The sequence below is a fragment of the Sander lucioperca genome, chromosome 16 (genome assembly GCF_008315115.2).
Source record: "Sander lucioperca isolate FBNREF2018 chromosome 16, SLUC_FBN_1.2, whole genome shotgun sequence".
Classification (NCBI taxonomy): domain Eukaryota; kingdom Metazoa; phylum Chordata; class Actinopteri; order Perciformes; family Percidae; genus Sander; species Sander lucioperca.
In genome coordinates this window covers 23,253,075-23,263,710 of record NC_050188.1, presented here as the reverse complement: position 1 = coordinate 23,263,710, position 10,636 = coordinate 23,253,075, and the positions used below count along the sequence as shown (strand labels likewise).

Genomic DNA, 10,636 nt, shown 5'->3' with positions numbered 1-10,636 from the left:
ATGCTGAGGCAAGAGAGGCCTTTAGACTCTGGTCAGAGGCAGGTAGGCCTAGACATGGTTTATTGCTAGATAGGAAAAAATTGACAAATGCTAGAGTTAAGTATGCACTTCGTTTTATTAAGAAAAATGAGAACACGATGAGAGCAGACTCACTAGCCAAAAAGCTACAGAATAACAAACTTACTGACTTTTGGCAAGAGGTCAAAGTTATGAATAACAATAAAACAACGTTACCGGCTGATATTGAAGGGGTCGGTAGCCCAGAAAAAATAGCTGAGCTCTGGTGTCAGCACTACAGTGACCTTTTTAAGTGTCTTAAAAGTAATTCAGTTAGAATCAATTATGAACATATTGATTTCTCAGCAGACATGATAGTTAGGGCAGTGGATATTTTTGATGCCATTCATATGTTGGATAACAACAAAGCCTGTGGTATGGATTGCATTACTGCAGAACATCTAAAATATGCCAGCCATAAGCTCTGTCCTCTGCTCTCCTTATGCTTTAATGGTTGTCTGGTTCATGGTGTTCTGCCAAATGATATTATGTCTGTAATATTAGTACCTGTGCTTAAAGACAAGGCTGGTAAGCTCAACAGCATTGACAATTATCGACCAATTGCATTAGCCAGTATCTTGTTTAAAGTACTGGAGAGAATACTGTTAACAAAGCTAGAAATGTATGTCCTTACTACTGACAATCAGTTTGGGTTCAAAAGAAAACATGGAACTGACCTGTGTATATATGCTCTTAAAGAGATTGTGTTCAGGTACACAAGCTTAAATTCATCTGTTTTCCTATGCTTTATTGATGCGTCAAAGGCATTTGATAGTATTAATCATGAACTATTGTTTGTAAAATTGTTAGATAGGTGGTGGTGTGTGGAGGTGTCCCTAAATTTCTAGTGAGAATTTTAGAGTTTTGGTATGCTCACCAAACGTTTCAGGTTGAATGGGATAATGTTGTATCTGCTCCATTCTGTGTTAGTAACGGAGTGCGGCAAGGAGGGATTTTGTCTCCTCTTTTATTTAATGTTTATATGGATGAATTATCAAATCAGCTAAGTAGATTACAAACTGGCTGTCTTGTGGGCAACACTATTGTTAATCTTCTAATGTATGCAGACGATCTGGTCCTGCTCTGTCCATATAGTGCTGGGCTGCAGCAGATGCTGAAGGTGTGCTCTCAGTATGGCCTAGATTATGACGTAAAGTATAATGCTAAGAAAAGTCACATAATGATAGTTAGAAGTGATGAGGACAGGAAATCAACTTTTCGGACTTTTTATTTGTCAGATAGTCCTCTTGCTGTGTGTGAGGAAATTAAATATTTAGGACACGTCATATCTGATGACTGGACGGATGATAAAGACCTGTAAAATGTACTCTCAAGCTAATATGCTTATAAGGAGGTTCTCTATGTGCTCTGACTCTGTGAAGTGCTCTCTGTTTAGAACCTAAATCACACCGTTATATACTGCTCAATTGTGGTCTAATTATAAGAAAAAGAGTATGCAGAGGCTCAAGGTAGCATACATGATGCAATGAGACTGATGCTCCGTGTTCCTAGGTGGCATAGTGCCAGTCATTTGTTTGTGTCCAATAGAGTGCCAACGTGTGAGGCACTCTTAAGACAATTGATGTTTAGTTTATGTGTCGCTTGGACAAGTCAGAGAACCACATAATTGAAGCTCTAGTCAGCCCTCTGAAAAGCTGTTATAGATACACTTCTAGGTTAAGACGACATTGGTGCAATAGCCTATATATCCTATAGGCTCATATGCAATTTTTATGTATTATTGTGTATCCTATAGGTTAATATGCAATTTTTTATGTATTTTTGTATCTCCTTTTCATACTATGTATACTGTATTATGTGTTATATGGACCTGTGTCTGCAATAAAGCTTTATATATATATATTTATAAAAACTAGGAGACTGCAGGCTGGTCACCTTACATCAGCTACAAAGCTCCGTGAGGCCGAGCGGCAGATGCTAGTTATTTAAGCCACTACAGAGCTTCCTGCCGCCAGCTACAGACCTCCGTCACAGCTCGGTAGTAGATGTTATTAGGTGACTGTGAGCCGGATACAGAGCACCGCGAGCAACCGGCCGTTTCGGCACAGATTACGGTTTGGTTTAGGCAAAAAAAGTGAGCGACGAAACGAACAAAAGTTAAGTTGAGGCACCGAAACGACTAGTTGAGTTTAGGAAAAAAATTGTGGTTTGCATTAAACATTCCCAAAAAAACACGTTTCCTCAGTGAAAATCTTTTGTTTTCCCCGGGAAGCGAACTCCACTCCCTGGCTTAGAAAGTCCTGTATGGTAACACCCAACCATCCACCCAGACCTCCTTCTTACGTGGCTAGCTGCGTTCTTAAACAGCAGCAGTCATTGAGGAACACACACGTAGCATTTTGAAACTATGGTTCATTAGAACAGGCTAAGCAAGGCTAGCTGTTTTCCTTTTTCTAAGCTAAGATAACTATATCCTGGCTTCATATTTAACGTTGGTGTCAATCTTTTTGATAGGCGTCCATTACGTGATGATGGGGGTAGCGTATGGTGTGTCTGTGTGTGTGTGTGTGTGTGTGTGTATGTCTGTGGGTGTGTGTGTGTGTGTGTGTGTGTGTGTGTGTGTGTGTGTGCGTGCGCTCACTTTCAGGTTCATAATTGTATTTAGAGGTTGTACCAGAATAGGTTTATGTGGTTTAGAAGAGTTGTGTTTTCCTCTACAGATGTGATTCCTTGAACAACATAAAAAACATCTCTGCCTGCAGTAACTCCTTCCAGCAATGGTCATAAACGTTAGCATCATGCCAGCAATGGGAGGATTGTCTTTGTACTACATACAGAGACTTCTTGTCTTACTTCTCTGTCTCGTGCATCATCTGAACCCTTCCTTGGCTTATTCTCTGAAAAACTGCTCCATCAATTATTCTAAAGACGCCTTGGCCGATGTTGTTTTGTATTGCTCGGAACGTAAACTTGTAACTGTCCCTGATGACATACCCAGAGATGTGAGTGTAGTGTATCTTTGGTACAATCAGATCGAACAGATCAACCGGGACGATTTCCGGGACTTGTCAAAGCTAAGAATTTTGTGGCTGGACACAAATCAGATTGCTCACGTGGACAATGGATCTTTCATCCATTTGGTGGCGTTAACAAGCCTCCACATGGCCAATAACAAACTCACCGACCTGACAGGCAACCTCTTTCAGGGACTGTCCCACCTTACCATGCTTGATCTCTCCGGTAACAACATTCAGTCCATTCATACCTCGGCCTTTCTGCCCCTGTCCAGATTAGAAACCGTGATTTTAGACTCAAACAAGCTCCAACAAGTCACTGACATTCAGCCCATCCTACAGCTACCACTTATACAGAAACTGAGCATTAGAGGTAATCTATTTCCCTCCTTTGAGACCAAAGATCTGCTGCTGAATGTGCCCTCAAGCCTGAAGGTGTTAGATGTTTCGGATAATGACAAGTTTGACAAGTTCAGCATCACAACACAGATCTTTCCTCACCTTGAGATGATAGACCTTTCTCGGTGTGGCCATGTTGCCGGCTGGAAATGGGACATACCTGACAAGACTTTACTCAGGAACATAACTCAGCTGTATTTTAGTTATCCGTTGATTGCTTTCGAAGAGATCCGAAAAGTCCTGCAGAGCCTCGACTCACTGATGTATCTGAGACTGAATTATATGGAGAAGTGGATCGCCAAAGGTCTCCTAGCTACGGTTTGCAAGATACCGACACTTAAGAAGCTGGATCTGTATTGGAACCATGTCCCCAATTTAAGTGTAAAGCTTGTAGCTTGCTCTGAGCTCAGTGAGCTTGACTGTCGTCTACTTCCATGACTGAACTGTCTAAAGGCTCGATTCGACTGATGGAGCAACTGAGGTTTCTAACTTTAGAGACCAACCTTCTCACCAAGGTGCCCGATGACATTCGGACTCTCTCCTCTCTCGAAATCCTAAATATTGGTGATAATATGATCTCTGAGTTGAGCTGTGAGGATTTCACAAACACAACGCGCCTCAGAGAGCTTGATCTGCACACCAACCACATTGCCAAATTGGAAAGATGCGTCTTTGAAAGTCTTAATGACCTGAAGGTTTTAGATATGAGTGACAACCTGCTGTGGACATTAGGAGGCGCCTTCAAAATAGGCCTAAAGAAGCTTGAGTTCTTGGATCTGAGCAACAACTTTTTACTTATTCTTGAAAAGGGGGATTTCCAAAGTTTAGGGTCCTTAAAACGTTTGAATGTGGTGTGGAAACATAAGGCTTTCAATGGATTGAATAACTAAGTAACCTAAGTGTATCTCCTCCACTCAAATTTGAAAATAAATTCACAGGTTTACAACAGTTGGAAAATCTTACAATTGACTTCATTAATGACGGTTTCAAAGGTCCTCAACCGATTTTTATTATAAAGATTTCTTTCATTTAAAATCTATGAAAGTTCTCACAGTAATATGCAAGGGTTATCACATTGGTTTTCCCTTTGACATACCATCAGAAATGCTGCAGGCTATGAAACATTTAGAGGACTTCACAGCTGAGAATTTCTACATTTCAGCACCAGATGTGGACACTTTTCAAATCAATTGCCAGCTCAAGAGTTTAACAATCAGACAGACTGATTTGTCAGACTTGGATCCTGGACTGTTTCAGCCAATGCCGCACCTGCAGGTTCTCGATTTCTCCGAAAGTAAGATCAAGTCTTTGGACTTTCTGTTCCAGTCCAATCTGTCTGCACTCAAATGTTTGAAACTAAGTGACAATGAGATAACCGTGATCAATGAGACAGTCTTCCAGTTCTCCCTGCTCTAACATACCTCGATCTGCAAAACAACCCTTTCACTTGTGACTGCTCTAACGCTGGCTTTATCCAATGGGTGAAGAACAACAAGCAAACTCAGGTTGTTAATGCCTACCAGTACACATGTTCCTTCCCTGTGGCTGAACAAGGAAACAAGCTTCTGGACTTTGACATCCAGTTCTGTTGGATGGACGTCAGCTTCCTCTGCTTCATTTCCAGCACTTGTGTGGTTGTTCTTACACTCCTCGCATCCTTCATCTACCACTTTCTAAGGTGGCAGCTAGCCTACGCCTACCACCTCTTCCGGGCCTTCCTATATGACAGCAGGAAGAGAAAGGCGGGAGCTCATCATCGCTACGACGCCTTCATCTCCTACAATGTTCACGACAAGGCCTGGGTTTACCAAGAGATGCTTCCGGCGCTGGAAGGAGAGCAGGGCTGGAGACTCTGTCTGCACCACAGAGATTTCCAACCAGGTACACTTTTACTGTATCTGTCTTCATCTCTTACTGAATTTCTATCCTTTTCTGCTGTTTAACATGAATTTATCACACAAAACCGGCATTTTAGCAGCTTTGGACGTTGCTCTAAACTTTAGTTTTGCCACTTAAATTTCCACTTCAATACAGACACTGTCCTCTCTAGAAAAATATTTTGTTCAAATCCTTAAAACGGCCAACAGGTCCTCCAAACCATACGAGGATATAGGTTGTTTATTTCTCCCATTTAATACGACCCACGTAACGGTCACAGTTTTCAACACATGAACTGAAACTGTCGCAGTTTGGTTAGGTTTAGACACCTAAACTACTTATTTTAAGTTGATAAAAAGACGGTAGTTTGGGTTAAAATCAAACATTACTTCACTTCCTGAAGGTTACACACGTGACGCTGAACGAGATGGAGCTCCTTTTGTTCTGTAAAGTTAATAAACCCTTACCCTAAACGGGACCCAGTCTCCAGGGTGAATGTCCTGTGTTTGTTTGACCCATCCACCACCCATACCTGCCATCCGCCGTCTGATTCGCCTCTGCGCAGTGAAGCACATGGTCAGTGATGCTGTCTCCTACACAAGAGGAAGATGGTGAACAATTAAACTTAATAAAACTAAAAATCAAAAGCCGTCTTGGTTCATCTTTCCACTGTTCCAACAGTCACCACTCTGGTTTGGTTGAAATAAACCCTTAATTCACCCATTTACATGTGGAGATATGCTGGCTCTATACACGCTAAAACTAGGGATGCACCAAATCCAGATTTTTGGGGTGGGTATTCGGCCGAATAACGAATCCACTGGTTAAGATTCTGCAGAATCTGAAAACCGAATACCGAATCCTCCTCCCATCCTCAGTCCATACACAAAGTATAAAGTAAAGTAAACAATGACTGTCCTTCCTTTGCCGTACCTGAAGTTGCAGCATTTTGGCTGCTGTCTGTAGATTCCTTCATGCACAACTCGTATTCTTCCAGATGTTTCATACCAGATGTTGTAACAGCGGTGATGTTGTGTAGTGTTTAGGGTCCTCGCCACCACAAGACTAATCAGCATTGCAAATTGAACATGTAGCTGGACTTGAATGGCCTTCTTTTGACTGAAAGTACTGCCAAACAACTTTTTCTGCTCACCAGTTCCATTTTCACTTTCTCACAGCCTACTGCATTGAACGCTCCACCTACGTAAACACCTTCCCGTAATCAACGGCGCCATCATTACGTCGACCAGCGTAGCGCGCGTAGTGCAAGCGTAGGGTTCGGTGGAAAAAAATTAAACGATTCGGCAAAAACCCAACCCCGTCAAAAAGCCTAATATTCAGCTGAAACTGAAGCCAAATCCTGGATCGGTGCATCCTACTGATTATTTACATGGAGTCTGGTGGAGTTTGGTGATGATGATTTCGGGGCTGTTTCATGTTAAACTAAAAGGATCTTACTTTTTAACTAAAAGGTCTTTCTCTGTAGGGATCCTTTCCATAATGTTGTCAGACACTTAGAATAATAATCTGAGTCTGTCAGCGGCAAAAACAGAACTTTTAGTGGACGCTATCTGACGGTGAATATTTGTCCTGTAGGGTTACATTGCAGCCCGGTCAATGGCTGCCGGTCACAATACTGGACCAGTCTTAAAGATTGTTATTCCTATCAGTCACTTACACACAAAAACATAGGAAAATAGGTCCTAGGTTGAAAAAAAAACGTTACTGTTTAAGTATTGGGAGGTAATTGTTTGAAATTATATTTTCTTGTTTTTCTTTTTATCTAATGACATTTAGACTAATCTTTTAAGTTTGTCTGTGTCCTCTGTTCCTCTTCTTCTTATCTTCTTCCTGTCAGAGATGTTGTGAAGGCAGAGCACATACAGTTTATATATATATACTGTATATATAGTTATAGTATTTGCATCTGAGATGTTTCAGATCTCTTTTTTCTTTTTGCAGCTTTCTTTGTCTGTATGTCTGGTAAGACTCTATATAAAAAATTTGTGTTTCTTCGACAAATTGTCGAAAAAATTAAATAACGTGGATGGTTCCATACAACGTTCTTTAGTGTAAAATAATGATCAGTTCAATGCAAAACAAGAAAAACTTATCGAAAATATTTTTTTTAACCTTTATTTATCCAGGTAAGTCGATTGAGAACAATTTTCTCATTTGCAAAGAGGACCTGTCACATTCAGACAGTTACACATTCATACCTGGAAGCTGCCCAATACAACCACAGTCTGATCTGTTGGCCACTGAGCAGCATCACTGGAGTGGTTGGAGGTTAAGGTGCTTTGCTCAAGGGCACCTCAGTGGTGGTAATGAGGGAGGGACAAGAGCTGCTTTTTCACTACCCAGGTTTTTTCCTGTTGGTGATAAAAACAACAAACAACAAAAATGTAAAAAAAAACAACCTAAAAACTAAAAACTAAAATTGACAAAGACATCGGAAAAAGTGACAAAAAAAAATCTTCAAAATGTCAAAAAAGCCACAAAAGTTTTTCATTTTGACTCAGAATGACAAAAAGCTGCCGACGAGAAGACGACACAAGGGTTAAAATATCAATCTGGGTCGAAGGTGTGTAGAAGCTGCAGTGAACATCGCCTCGACCTGATGTAAGGGGCAAGTCAAAAGAATGTAACGCCATAACAACCCACTTGCCCTTTCGATCATCATTGTATCATGAATGACGTTATCGTTCCCTTGACCCTGTTGGTTGTAAAACACAAACGCATAAGATGTCTTAAATATGCAGTTGATGATATCACAGGTGTGTCTGAACTCTCCACAGGTAAACCGATCGTAGAGAACATTACGGACGCCATATACGGCAGCAGGAAGACCATCTGTGTGATCACCCGGCATACCTGCAGAGCGAGTGGTGCTCCAGAGAGATCCAGATGGCCAGGTGGGGGCGCTCACATCCATCAGAACCTCCTGCTCTATAGATGCAAAGTCCCCTCCTTCCTTTGGACCACTATGGGACATTATTTCAGTAAAAAATAAGTCCGTTGGTGAACGGGGAGAGGCAAATACTTTTTCGATATTGTTTGAATTGAGCCATGAATTACACATATGGTGTTCGTCAGTTTAAAAATGAATTTAGCAAATTAAGAAAGTCTCAGTTTGTGGTAAAACTGTTGAAGTATCAGACTGTGAAAATAAGTAATTAGACAATAATTACTGTTTGTAATTACTTACTTACTACTTACTATACAGTAAGTAACAGAATAAAAAATAACTAGTCTCTCCCCATTCACTACTATACATATTATTTCCCAAACAGCTGGCTCTAACCAATTTGGTGCCATTGGCAAGATTCACCAGTTTTTGTTTATTTCTTTGTTTTTGCTATTCACTAACATACATATATTTACCGAAATAAAGTCCTGTGAGGTAAACCGGAAAGGGAAGGTTTCACCTCTCTCTTCACTAGGTTTAACTAGGGTTGGGAAGGAATCAGACTGATTCGGTTCCTCATTTTGGTTCCACTTAATGTGTCGACTGAAATATTTTCTCTCTGTCGCTCCGAAACGGACGTAAAAATATCACACTTTCTCTGTAGTCTACCGTTAGCAAGCTACCGTAAATGTAGGCTACTTTTGAAATGCCATATTTTCCCTCTGGGCTCACCAAAATGGACGTAAAATACTATAATTATTATATATTTAAGTACTTTAAAATGTTAATATATTGTTAAATTTGAATAATTTTCAATTTAAATTTTTTTTTCAGTTTTTCAAGAATAGATTCGGCATCGGAATCATAAAATCGAAATGATACCCAACCCGTACTCTTCACTCACAGCCTCCCAAACTGCTTCAGTCCTCTGATTTGTCCTCACTGTGCTGTCCAGTAGTGGACAAAGTATTCACATCCATTATTTAAGTACTAATACTAATACAAGTTAAAGTCCGGCATTGAAAATGATACTTAAGTAAAAGTAAAGTAAAGTTTAAGTATTATCAGGACGTGTAGTTAAAATATTAAAAGGAAAGAACTCTCCTCCAATTGTAGAAAGTGTAAAGGATCCAAACAGTTGTGTGTTTAATGGTCTGATCATCTCAGCTGGACTTGTAGGCTGTTACATTGTTGGCTAGTTTACTTTAGAATAAAAAATCAGATTTGATAAACTACATGTGTTTTGGTGTGCAGGAATCTTAATGTGTGAAGAAACTAGAAAATAAAGTAACTAGTAACTACAACAGTCAGAAGAATGTAGTGGAGTAAAAAGTACAATATTTCCCTCTGAAATGTTGCGGAGTAGAACTAGAAAGTGGCATGAAAAGAAAAGACTCAAGGAAAGTACAAGTACCTCAACATTTGTACTTAAGTACAGTACTGGAGTAAATGTACTTAGTTACATTCCACCACTGTATGTGTTGTTGCAGCTTCCGTCTGTTCGACGAGCAGAAGGATGTGTTGGTCCTGCTGTTTCTGGAGGAGATCACGGCCCCACCAGCTGTCTCCTTACTACCGCATGAGGAAGTGGTGAAGAGACGCACCTACCTGAGCTGGCCCCAGGCCGCCAACACACGGGAGTCTTCTGGCAGAACGTAGGGAGAGCTCTGGAGACGGGGGACGCTCCCACCGAGACCGCTGACCTGCTCACTGGACTGGCAGGACGCTGAGAAACATCAGCTGGAAAAAAGCTACAAAAATGTTGGAAAGGGTTAGGTTTAGGGGTTAGGGAATGAGAAAGTTATCTCGATGGCTTCCCTTGCTTCATCTGTTGAACTGGGAAGCCTAAGGCAGAAAAGCGGGCCCAATGCATTCACTTAAAGGTCCCATGGCATGAAAATTTCACTTTATGAGGTTTTCTAACATTAACATGAGTTCCCCCAGCCTGCCTATGGTCCCCAATTGCCTTGAAATGGTGATAGGTGTAAACCGAGCCCTGGGTATCCTGTTCTGCCTTTGAGAAAAAGTAAGCTCAGATGAGACGGTCTTGAATCTTGCTTGTTATGAGGTCATAACAAGCAAGGTTACCTCCCTTTCTCTGCTTTGCCCGCCCAGAGAATTTGGCCAACCCATGAGAGAGAGACATCATGGCTTTCAAATGAGCAAAGTGGTAATTGGTCAAGGCCACACCCCCACCCTCCGCCTTGCCCCCCCACCTCTCTCCTCCTCAATCGCTACAGACACAGAAATGGCACCTCCTAATGAAGGCTCATTGTGGGACTGGCTCTAGTGGCTGTAATTCTGCACCAAGGCTGAAATTCGGTAAAGAGACTTCAGATACAGTATTAGGGGACCACTAAGGCCTATATAAAAGAGACTTCAGATACAGTATTAGGGGACCACTAAGGCCTATATAAAA

General features: G+C 41.1%; 1 pseudogene; it reads left to right on the top strand.

The window, feature by feature from the left end:
* Positions 1–2,772: 2,772 nt before the first annotated feature.
* LOC118493466 lies at positions 2,773–9,995 on the top strand (annotated as a pseudogene).
* Positions 9,996–10,636: the final 641 nt, after the last annotated feature.